This window comes from Ictidomys tridecemlineatus, chromosome 10 (assembly GCF_052094955.1).
Source record: "Ictidomys tridecemlineatus isolate mIctTri1 chromosome 10, mIctTri1.hap1, whole genome shotgun sequence".
In the NCBI taxonomy this organism is placed as follows: domain Eukaryota; kingdom Metazoa; phylum Chordata; class Mammalia; order Rodentia; family Sciuridae; genus Ictidomys; species Ictidomys tridecemlineatus.
This window is the reverse complement of record NC_135486.1, coordinates 139,834,454-139,846,818: the sequence shown is the minus strand read 5'-3', so window position 1 is coordinate 139,846,818 and position 12,365 is coordinate 139,834,454. Positions and strand designations below refer to the sequence as shown.

Sequence of the window (12,365 nt, the reverse complement as noted above, 5' to 3'; positions counted from 1 at the left end):
GCTGTCGTGTTTTGGAAAAGCCAATTCACCTGAGCCTTTCGCATTTGCAGTCCAACTAATGGTGAGGCTTACCAACTAAGGCAGAAAACCAAATGCTGGTTAAAGTGAAAGTGAGAACAGAAATGTGCCAGGGTATTTAGACTCCCAGCCGGTGAAGCCACTTCTGTCTGATGAATTGCGACATGTGGAAATCAATCCAGGTCACTCAGGAGAACAACTGGGTATCTGGTGTCCAAATGAATCGCTGCTAATTTATTATGGGCTATTTGATTAAATACACAAGAAAGGATGAGTCGATACAGACTGTCTGTGGGTGAATTGTCTGGTGGCTCATTTGAGTGTCTAACACTCAACAACAAATAAACCACTTCAGAGCATTCTAAAGCTATCCAGGTGGTTTATCCATAGTGTGGTCGATATTTCTTTTATTCCTGCTTTTCTGCAATCTCTGGAAAATGGGGCCAGTTATAAGAAAAATCAGCCAATCTAAGGAAATCGGCCTCCTTAAAAATCACATTGGGAGGGAATGGACACTCTGCACTGAACTCCATGTCCATCTTTCTTTTGGACCACGCCATCTGAAGTCAGTTCCACCCGACACCTCACACTGCCCGTGCTTTGGCTACTGTGCTGACGTCTGCAAATAGATACTCGTTTGCATGTTGTCTATTGTCTATCATCCAGACGTGTGCGACAAGAGTCAGCCAACACTATCACGTTAACACTTCAACCCTCAGGACAAAGCTGAGGAGAACCAGGTCTGGCTGGGTTAAGACCCCTCCCACCACCAGGAGTCTCCCTGCTTCTTCTTTCCACACGAAGCTAAGCCACAGGTGGACGGGCTATCACAGATCTCTCAGGATGGCTTCAGGGGCTACAGCCCTGGAAACTTATCCTGGACTAGCTTTATAGATGGTCATGAAGTAGCACAGGTGACCACAAACCCCAGGGCATGCACATACACACACACACAAACACACACACACACACACACACACACAACCTGTCTGCCTTTTAAATTGCAGAACAGCATGGAGTAGCTTACCAGAGGATGAAGAGGAGAGAGCTACTGTTTGCCCTGGACCCTGGTTGTACAGATGTGCCATGAGGGGGCAGCTACAGGACTGAGCCTCCGTGTTCCCTGATATCAACCTCATCTGCTGCGTGCGGGTGACAGAACAACTGTGACCTGAGTTCTAAATGGACATGTCTGAAACTCTAGGGCTCTCTCAAGGGCTGCCCCTCATCCTGCAGAAATCCTAGCCACATAAGAAGCTGGCTGTGTTTCCAAGGCCCTGGGCTCTGTTCCAAAGCCACCTCACCAGAAGGACACCTAGCTCTGCTTCCTTGTGCAGCACGGGGATGCTGGCCAGCCTGACGGTGATCAGCCAGAGTCACGAGAGCACTGGCCTCGATCCCCACGGTCCACTGGACAGCTTGGCCCTGCCCTTCGCCCAACAGGCCTGGGTCTCAGCTTCTAAGGCATCTGTGAGGTTGTGAATAATAGAGCTGAGCTTTAAGTGACAGGTAATGGGGGCCACACCTTTGGACAAGCCCACAAATCACCTTACAGGCTCAAGCGGGGAGCGAATAAGCCTGATGTTAGAACGAGGTCTCATTTTCTCAGCCACCGGTAGGCAGCTGGGAGAGAAGGGCCACCTTTCTGCATTCCCCAGAACCCACACAGGCATGTCACCAAGGAACGGACACACCCTGACGTACCTCGCCCACACAAACCGTCGTGACGAGTCGACTCAAGACAAAAGGAAGACCTAAAAACCTACCAATCTCATTTCTTACTGGACCAAAGTAAAAATGAGGCAATCCAGAGCAAAATTCAGCAGGAGGAAACGGCAACGAAATCCAGAAAGAAGATGCCATCGAGTGGCAGAGGTGACGCGGTGGGGGAGGAGGAAAGAAATTCTCTTCCCTATTATTTTTAACAACTATATCTCCAGGACTTGGAGTGGCAGAAAAAAACTGACATGGCTCCGAACCACAGCTGGCTCATTGTCTAGTGTCAGTGACAGACAGAGAGCATAAATAAATCATGGAAAGAGACAGCCAGCAGATCTGTGGTTGCCGGGAGCCGGGAGGAGGATGGGAAATGAGAGGCGACGGAGAGAAGGTACGAGGTTTCTCGTGGGGTGACGAGAATGTTCTGAAATTCATGCGGGGATGTCTGCACAGCTCTGTGAATATACTAGAAACCACTGAATCGTAGACCCTGAACGAGTGCCTTGTATTTTCTGCCTTATATCTCAGTAAGGCTGTCACTTAGGGACCAAAAAAATCAGGACAGAGAGGCACCTGTGCCAGGAGTAGGGAATGTGGCCAGCTACCTAGTGGACCAGCACAGCTGTGCCACGCACCTGAAGGACTCCCCAGGGCTGTCCAATGGACTTTGGGGATCAAGGCCAGTGTCCTCATGTCTCTCGCTGATCACCGTCCTCCTGGTCAGCTTTCCTGTCCTGGACAAGGAGGCGGAGACACCTGCTTCTGGTGAGGTGCCATTGGTCACAAGTCTGAGGAACCCCAAATCTGCCCTGGGAAAAACAAGGTCAGTGACACCCGAGTGCCTGACCCTCCAGTTACAGGAGCCACCTGCCCTCCTCTGGGGCTCCCACTGACCCCATGCAATGGTGGTCCTGGCACCCACATGTCCCATCGGAGCCCTGCTCTAACACATAACCAGAGGTGACAAGACGGAGAGGCTCTTTCCCTGAGGTCTGACCCAGGCAGCGCCAACGTCTGGGGAAAGGCAGTCTTCCGAGGCAGCCAGCTGACTGCTAAGTGGAATTGCTGGGGGCTCGGGGCCCAACTTGACAGATCACTGCAGACCGCCAATTACCACACTCTGCCACGGATGATGTCCTCGGAAATAAACTTGGACGGAGCAGAAATAAATCTGTTCCATCGGGTCTTTCTTTCTCCTGGATGCTGAGAGGTCATTCCGACCTTGCCACCAGCTCAGGAAGAACTCTGCCTTCGAATGGGAGACGAGATGAGCGCCAGGATCCCCCAGCTTCCCACCCTAGAAACAAAAGATAACGGGCCAGAGGCTCCTCCCTGTGTCCTCGCGCCCCTAGCTCCACGCCGGATGAATCAAGACATCAACTAATTAACAAATGACACCCGAAAGAACAAGAGCAGGTGGACTCCAATATTTCAACGGGTGGGGTACACTTATAAGAAAATTTGCAATTACTTCCAGGGCCATCATCCTAAACTCAAGTTGTGAAGTCCACAGTCTTCAAGTAATTGCTACTGACATGCATCTGAGGACTCAGAAAATGCCCTAAAATCTGCTCTTACCCCAAAGGAGGGAGCAGACAGTCCGGCAGAGAGGACGGGGAACCTCACGGAGCCGAGAGGTTAGAGAACACCGGGGCAAAAGCGTCCAGGTGCATTGTTGGCGATAATTTACAAAGCCCTACTGTGAGAACTGGGAATGTGCTCCAAGTGTCCTTGTCCCTGAGGTCTGACACTGCCTGGCACTTATACCATGGTTTTCTATTGTACATTTTATTTCTAGGTAATTTAGAATAGTTCTGCTAAACAAGATCTGCTTCCAAAACGTCTGGGCGGCAGACGAGGAGGAGCACATCTGTTTCATACCACTGGGAATTTAAAAGACAGAACTAAGAATTTCAGATTCATAAAGAAAAAAATTAAATAAAGCTACAATTCCCCCCTTTTACCAAAGTCTATTGATATCTCAAGATTGCCGTCTGAATGTGGATGTAGAACTGGCTAAAATCAATAACTGTGTAATTTTTAAGTGACTTTTATCCACAGGAAATAGAGCAGTCTGCTCAAGTGTCCTGGAAATCGTAATGTGTGTGACCCCCGACACACCTGCTCACCCTCTCGACCTGCCCTAGGGACAGACACAGTTACAGTGCTGTGTTGGGGGTACACAGAAATGATGGAAGGAACATGGGGTTGGATAAACCCCAAAACTGCATAAAACCTTTACAAAGTTCTTTTCATGAGGTTGAGTCCCACGCCCTGCTGGAGGTCACTAGCCAACAGAATCTCCTCCTCTCTGCTCACCAAAACGCCTTGGTGTTGCTGCAACTAATGCAGCAGGACCCAGGCACCTGGCCATCACCATAGGATAGTGTCAAGGAGGACCAGCCACCAGCGTTAGGGCCATGCAGACAAGCGGGAGAAGCACTGGTGAGTGACTCTGAGGTCTGGCAGCAAGGGATCCGCAGGCGCTTGCCCAGACACAAATGGCGATCCCAGACACAAATGGCGATCCCAGACACAAACCGCAGAAACTGAGACGGGAGGAGAGACCGAGCATAGACCACTGCTAAGGTCTTTGGATTAAAATAGGAAAAGAGAGGAAGATTTTTTAAAAAGTCATTTAAGGGGCTGGGAGTGGTGGCACAAGCCTGTAATCCCAGTGACTTCAGAGGCCGAGGCAGGAGGATTGCAAGTTTAAGGTCAGCCAGGGCAACTTAGCAAGACCCCGTCTCAAAAAAAAATTTTTAAATGGCTGGAGGTGGAGGTCAGTAGTAAAGCACTCTTGGGTTCAATCCCTGGTACCTGCCCCCACCAAAAAAAATCACTTATGCAATTAATATTTACTACATATCTACGGAGAAAAGGCACCATGCTAGACCTTGTGGGAAGGATCCTAAGACTCAAAGATGTGCAGGAATGGAGGCCCTTGCCCTCCTGGAGCAGATAGTCAACAGAGAAATAAAACAGGTGAGCAAATGTAATTAATCCTTAATGTGACAAAGGATCAGTGGGAGGCCCATCTGAGCCCGGAAGGTCAGAGCGTCCTTCCTGAGGGAAGTGACTCAAGAGCTGAGATTCAAGGACGTGCAGCAGTTAGCACGTAAGACGTGTGTGTGCGGAAGAAAGGCTGCTCTGTGGACGCCAATACCCCAGGAAGGAGAAGGGAGGTGTACTGTGAGAAGTGTGTCTTGGCCATTGTGTTAGCTTTGTGTGGCTGTGGCCAGAAAACCCCGCAAGAACTACTGAGGGAGGGAAAGTTTATTTGGGGCTCACAGTGTCAGGGGTTCAGTCCGTGGTCAGCCAGCTCCGTGGCTCTGAGCCTGAGGTGAGGCAGACCGTCGTGGCGGAAGGGTGTGGTGGAGGAAAGCAGCTCAGGACGTGGCAGCCAGGGAGCAGAGAGACAGAGGGAAGAATGGGCTGGCGAGAAGGTGACCCCTTCCAGAGCACGCCTCAGGACCTGCGTCTTCCAACGAGGGTCCAGCTCCCAAGAGTCCCTTCAGCCATCCCTGGGTCAATCCACGGAGCCCTCAGGAGGCAATCACTTCCCCCAAAGTCCCACCTCTGTACACGGGGGACTTCAGGGGACAGTCCATGTCCAAACCATAATGGCCACTTACGTAAGCACTGCTCTGGACTCAGACCGCAGCAGTAGTTTGCAAGGCAGACAAGACTCCAGAGTCCCCTGGACTTCCTGTGTAGTCAGGAAGACATGATCATACACCTGTAAGGTCACCCTCAGAAGAACAGACTAATAAAGTTCAGCAGAGGCAGAAGGGAGGGCTTCAGGAGGGCCCCGGGACAGTGGGCAGGAGAGCAAGGGGACACACTAGACGGGCAGGCAGGGCCAGTCTGAGAGAAGCCACGGCACGCAGCTGGAGTAGCTGAGTACAAGGCCAGGAGTGGGCACATGAGGAGCATTGGAGGCTGCAGGACAGGACATCAGAGAGAGATCCGGGGAATTTATTTCCATTTCACAGGGGGAAACCGACCGAGTAACTTCCAGGAGAAGACGACTCGAGGTCCCAGAGGGAGGGTCCTGCAGGACAGGGAGTTGGGTCAGGTTCTAGGAAGGAATGTGGAGGCCGGTTCCCACTGTACTGCCAAGCCCCAACCCTGACCGGCCTCTAGTGGGGTGGGTTTCCCCGACCTGCAGAGACCAGGCTCTTGCTTTTCTTATTTTAGGAGGTCATGAATAAGTCCATTTCCCATGTATTATCACACCGTGTCATATTTCAGATTTAGGATCGCGGCCACACCACGTCATTAACGGAATGGGCTGTAAATCCAAGTTTATGGCTGCCCGTAAGATGTACCTAACAGAGTGTGGAAACCAAAACACACCAGCATGCTTCCACAGCAGAGGGCAGCAGAGGGGGACCGCCACGTACCCTGCTGAGCCGCCAGGGCTCTGCCCACGTTTCTGTTCCCCTGATTTTTCCAGCGAGGGGCTCCTGGCTCCGTGAACCTCCTGAGACTGACCACTTGAGAAGCTTAGATCCCTCAGGGCCCCAGCCAGCCCAGGCCCTTCTGAGCACCACCACTGTTTTGAGGAGCTCCAGGAAGTCCAAGGAGCCCTGGTCACCCCTCGTGCCCTGTGGCATGCCTCCCACAGCTGGGCTTCAGGCCTCTGGTGCCAGGGCCCGCCCTGAGCCCACGGACGGTGCAGTCCACTGTGAGGTCTCTTCCACACACGGATGTCTGAGAGCCCCTACTGCAGACTTCGTCCGCGTTTGTGCTCTTGGGCTGCTCCTTGCATGAGTCCAGATTACCTCCACATGCACCTGAGGCCTTCGCCAGGGAGCCACAGGACAACACCAGGCTCTGGGCTCTGTGAGGGAGGCGGCCGTCTCAGAGAACCCTGCCTTGTGACCGAGGTGACGGTAGCAACAGAGCCTGCTAATACTGAGACATTTCCAGAAGGCATGCTCAGAATCTGGCACGGAAAGGGACCGATTCTGCAGGTCTGCTTTGTCCCCGGCCCTCTGTACACATCTTAGAAACTGCTCTGGTCTGGGGGACAGCTGCCAAGGCCACAGTCTGAAACGTCTCCTAGGACCAACTGCTGTGCTGCCTTGGGCCCTGCACATGTCCTCCTGGCTCCTTCTGCCACACTTCATGTCCTCCCCCTTCTCTACCCGTCACCTCCTGGAGCTGCTGGGCTCCCTTCCAGCCCATCAGTCCTCCCCGGCTGCTGCTCCTCCCTGCAGCACCTGCTCTGACATCATCCGTGCGTCACCAGGTGTGACTCTTCCCCATCTTGTCCCTTGACCTGTTTGTTTCCCACATACGGGCTTCGTGGGGCCGCTCAAGGCCCGTGTGCGAACTCACACTGCCTTGTGAAGTGCAGGTGCGTGGGAGAAACTCAGAAGTCTTTCAGAAGGTTTAGAAAGTTCAGGTTGACTTGGGGACCCTCTCGCTTCAACCAAGCCAGTCAAGCCTGAGCCTGCAGGTGTCTCAGAGCCTTCCACCCACCAGGAGGTGCGCGCCCAGGACAGGGGGAGAAGCCCAGCGCGCGGCACTCCGCCGAAGTATTTGACCACAAAACAAGTCCCCTCACCGTGCCTTTTCCCCTAGAGCAACCAGAGGACTGAGTGTCCCCAGAAACACTCTGGGGAGCAGTGCTTTGAAGGTCGCCAGGGCAAGGGGCCGGGAGCAGAGGCACAGTACTCCCTTGGTGACAGGGCTGGCACCGACAGCCACCCTGTTAAATGTCACCCTGCCGACATGCAGGAAGCCATCCTGGGGAGCTGTCACTTCCTACTTATCAAAGAGCAGAGAAAGTTTTTAAAAAGGGAAAAAAAAAAGATAAATCCTTCCCATTCTCTGAAGTCATGTCAAATGGCCCGAAAGCGTTGCCTCTGGGAGCGTGAGCCACAGAACAAAGCAGGCTTCCTCCTCTTTGCCTGACAGCTCAACTTCCACAGCTACCAGGGAGGGCGGCGGGCACCCCCAAGGCCAGTCACCAGTGTCTACCCTGAGGTTCCTTTGATAGCTCTCTGTGTCTACGGCGGCTCAGAATTACTCTGTAGGCAAAGCAAAGCCTGCGTTAGGGTGAGCAGGGTCCCTCTGCGGACCTAGGAAGCCACACGAGATGCGTCCTGACCTAACGAGGTGGACTCCGTGTCCTCAGCATAGACTCTAGTGCTCTGGCTCCTGTGGAAACCGTCACAGCAGAATATGGGAAAGGCCCTTCCACAGAACCTGTGAACATTATCCAAGGCTTCCCTGACTTCAACGGAGCTACAAATGGAGCCTGGCTCCAAACAGGGGCGAAGTTTTACAGTGGTAATTCTTGCATAAAAATGTAGGCCCCCTGAACTTACCCGAGGCCCCTTCCTCCTGTATAACCTCCAAGCCCAGGTACCGGCTTGCCCTGGCCCTAATCCGCGCCTGGCTGAGAAGGGCAGGCAGTGAGCGGTTTGACGGGCAGCAGGCCTTCAGGGTCCCCCGGTGGCCAGGGCTTTCCCCAGCCCCTCCGTTACGCAGCACAGGCCCATTCCACACCACCTGCACCATCACGCCCGAGCACCACCAAGTGTGCCCAATGGCTCAAAGGAGGCACCTCTGGTTTGGGGCTGCTCTTCACATGTGACCTGTCTCTTCAGGCCCACCGCGTCTAAGCCAGTGAGCAGCTGAACTATAAAGGCTCATCTCCTCCAGCCGACCTGCTCAGAGACTCAGAACCTTGGGAATCAATGCACGTCCTTCACAGTTAAAAGCCATAAGATACCAGCTCCAAGGAGATTCCAGAATTCACATTTCCCCTTATTTATCCATCCATCTGCCTGTCCATCCAGCATTAATGGATCCCACCCATCTGGCCAGCATTTTGCCACATTCTGTTCTGATGGGCCCCATTGTAACCACCTTGCCTCCATCCGGAGATCCTCGGGTTACAAGTTAGACACATCATTTTACCAACAGAATCAGCGGAGATGCTCCTGGCCTGCAAATGAAGACCACCTCCTGGACAGTACATCAAGGGGGAGCCCAGTCCCCAGGGAGATGGACAGAACATGCCACAATTCCAGTTCACAGTAACGCCCAAGGTCCCTCCTAGCTCTATTCTGTCCACTGAATTGAAACTGACCACGGCCATGGAGGAGATGGCTGGACCCAGGCAAGAGCGGCTTCCACCCTGCGCACAAAGAGTGATTTATTACAGAGGCTACATCCTCTGGGACCCAGCTGCCAGGCTGCCCCAGCACATTCTGGGACCACAGTTATCACATGGCTAACACCGCTCAGGCCCAGGGAAACCATTTCCACAACCAACCTTGAAACCAGAGGCACTCGTGCCCACAAGCCCCCAAACCCTGGGTCTGAAGTTGAGAGCCCTGGCGTTGGAGACAGCAGGTCAGGAGATAGGGAGACTCTGGGCAAGAAAAGGACAGATGAATGGCCCTGTGGACCATATCACACACCAGCATTCGCTCCCCATGTCCCTCAGTGTCCTCATTCACAACTCCTGTGACATGCGCAAATGGGTATCTGGAGGCAGCTGCAGTGCTGACCAAGGCTGGGCTTTAAATGTGTGTAGACGGGTAGACTTCTCATGGAAAGGTACAAGGACACTCACTAACGTCCCTAAAAACTAGGTAAAATGATCAGTGCCATTAAAGTGTTCATGTAACTTCTGACGTGACTTGTATTTTTCCTTTTAATTTTAATTGATAATTTTGAATATTTTAGAATAAGCCCTTTTGAAAATATAGGGAAAGGAGTTTAATTTTTATTTTTAAAACATAAAAATTTTATAGAAATACGTAATATTTTATGTACTTCTATAAAATAATACAATGATGTTTTAGAAGGTTTCATGCCTTGAGGTCACTGCTATCCATACAAAATCTAGTGTAAGAAAGCACTGACTACGATGAGACCTGCCTTCAGCCTGTCCACCATCTGAGCATCTCTGGCCCATCCCCAGGACACCCAGACACATACAAGGACAGGTAAATCCAACCCCATTGGTGTTTCCTGACTTCCATTTATGTGGACACCATGTCATTGTGTGCACATCTTTTTCAATTTTGTGGTGTGAGGTTACACACTGTGATGGCAAGACAGAACCGCTTATTTGATAGTTTTAACCTAATGCCCGGTTCTTAAATATCCTGAAACCTGGCACACACATTGCCTTTTAAACCCTAGCCCCTGGGTGGGAGGGCCTGGAAGTGTACATCAAGACAGGAAAACACCAAACTTTTATTCCTGTAGACAAGGACTCACTACTACAAGGCCTGGGGCATGTTTGTTTAGCAGCTACAATGTCATTAGCAGCCCATTACAAAGCAGAGTCCTGAAACACCACTGGGACATGGAATTTGCCTGCTCAGAAGCCCTTTGGAGGGAGGGCTGGCAGGTTAGGTCTTCTATACCTGCATCAACTTCCAGTTCTATTTGAATTGCTGAGCCTCCTGCAATTATAAACAGTACAGCACATCTGACCTCTGCATTCCAAGTTTGTGAAATAACTTAGGGCAGAGAGAGGAGGCAGCTGTCTATCCACTGCTCTGCCTTGACTAGCTGTGTAGCTCGGGGCAGCTTACTAAACTTCCCTGATCTGCAGTTTCCTCACCTGAAAAATCAAGTAATACCCCACCTCTTAGGGCTGATGTGAGGAAGAAGCACAGAAATGTTCTTTGGGTTTTTTAAAAAATTTTGTAGTTGTAGATGGACAGAATGCCTTTATTTTTATCTGTTCACCTTTATGGGTGCTAAGGATTAAACCCAGTGCCTCACACATGCTAGGCAAGCGCTCTGCCACCGAGCCCCAGCCCCAGCCCCACAGTAATGTTTGAAAACTGCCTGGCTCAATGCTCAATAAGAAGAACTTACAAACTCAGGGAAAATTAGGCAGGTACACTCCATGTGCAAACCCATACGATTAATCGCCCAATAACCAGCTACTCTGAGTGCAGAGAGACAGAATCACCCAGGTCCTGGGGCCACCAGGTAAGCCTATCTCAGAGGAGCTGCCCCAAACTTGTGGCTAGGCCAGCGTGCATCAAGTTCCGACCACAGAACAGGCTGATTACTACATCATCTTATTTCAACTTCACCCGAACACTCTGGGGTCCTCTCAGTTATTATTCATATCCCTATATGAGGAAGCCAACGCTGAGAAAAATTTTAAAAACTCACCCACAGTTACTGAGAACAAGAGGCGAGATTGGAACCCAGACCCGTGGGGCCCCAAACACACATACTCAGCTGCTGCATGAAACCCCGCTGCGGGAGTCGGCCCCACAGGGCAGCCTTGGGCGGCATTCCTGACCTGTTTTGAAATATCCCGCCGCGGCCAGCACTCTCCCCGGCTGCACCACCACACTTTGGGGGTAGCGAGGGGCCTGTGTGAACCACTCTCACTGCACCAGCCCCACGAGCCTCGTCCCTGTCCAACAACCCAGCAGCTCTGGGGTCCTGCCCAGGCCCCGACCCACCCAGGGCGGCCACGGCCTCAACAGAGGCTACGGGCTGTGATTCACCAAGAAACTGCAGCGTCAACAGCCCACGTTGTCTTCAGCCTGAGCAGAGGGGAAACAAAGTCCTCGTCAAACCAGAAGGAAATCACCCTCTCCCCTCAGGAGGCCGGAAGGGAAACTGAGCCAAGGTGGAAGAGAAAGGTCCCGGCAAGGAAGGACCTGAGGGCGGTGTTCCAGGAGCACATTCAACCCAGAGGTGGCTCCACATGCTCCCGGAGCTCTAACCCTGCAATGAAACTCTGCAACAAGGACAGAAAGAGGACACCGTCCCCTTCCCCCAGCTCGACCTCCCTCGCTCTGCGGCTGAGGTTTCCAAGAATCGATAAGTGGAAGTGCTACTTTCTTAAAAGGCCAACCCTGTACTCTGAGATCATGTCAGCCCTGTGTTCTTGGTGCAAGATGCCCTCTGAAAAGGATGACCTCATTCTTTTCTGAAACGAAAGCCTGAGTTTTTACTGTTATTGCTGATGTGTTCATCCCTGTGCCCTCGGTGGGGAAAATGACACATCATTTGTTGGACTTTCCCATATGGACTCCATAGGGCGGGGACATTGGCCTGTTTTATTTGCTCACCTATCCTGAAAGGGTACCTGATGCCTAGTAGGTGCTCAACAAACCGATACAAATCTGTTGGTTAAAATGGCAACATTGTGTCACTGCTTTCAATTTTTTTTAGTGTTATAAGTTTCATATAATGATCCTTGGAAATCTGTTTTCTATACAAATCTCTGGTTCTGGGTCAAGGGGCAGCTGACCTGCTCACCTGCTCTTCTGGGTAGCCTCTGCCCTCTTCCGTGGCTTATGGAGCCAACGGGGTAGTAAGTAGAACCTGGAGCAACTCACAGCAGCCACAGGATAAAACGCCCTTCCAGTCCTTTCCATGCAACAATGCCAACAGGAAAGACGGGGCAACGTGGGCTTGAAGGCTGCGAGTTAATCGGCAGCAGCAAAACAAAGGGTAGGTGCCAGGACGTGGCATCCTCAGGATCTCCCAGCACAGCCCTCCAGACCTGTCTTCCACCAATGCCCCTCGCCAAGGCGTCGGCATGCTGCAGGGTCAGTTCTGCAGCATCTTGTTTTGGAAACGTGAATTTGTTCCAATGCCGCTGATACATTAGGGAA

The 12,365-nt window shown here is 51.9% G+C and overlaps 1 protein-coding gene across 4 annotated transcripts in view; it reads right to left on the bottom strand.

Moving 5' to 3' along the window:
* Rbfox1 (RNA binding fox-1 homolog 1) overlaps window positions 1-12,365 on the bottom strand; it is a 2,023,047-nt gene that overhangs the window by 1,818,357 nt on the left and 192,325 nt on the right. The gene's annotated exons all lie outside the window — the stretch shown is intronic.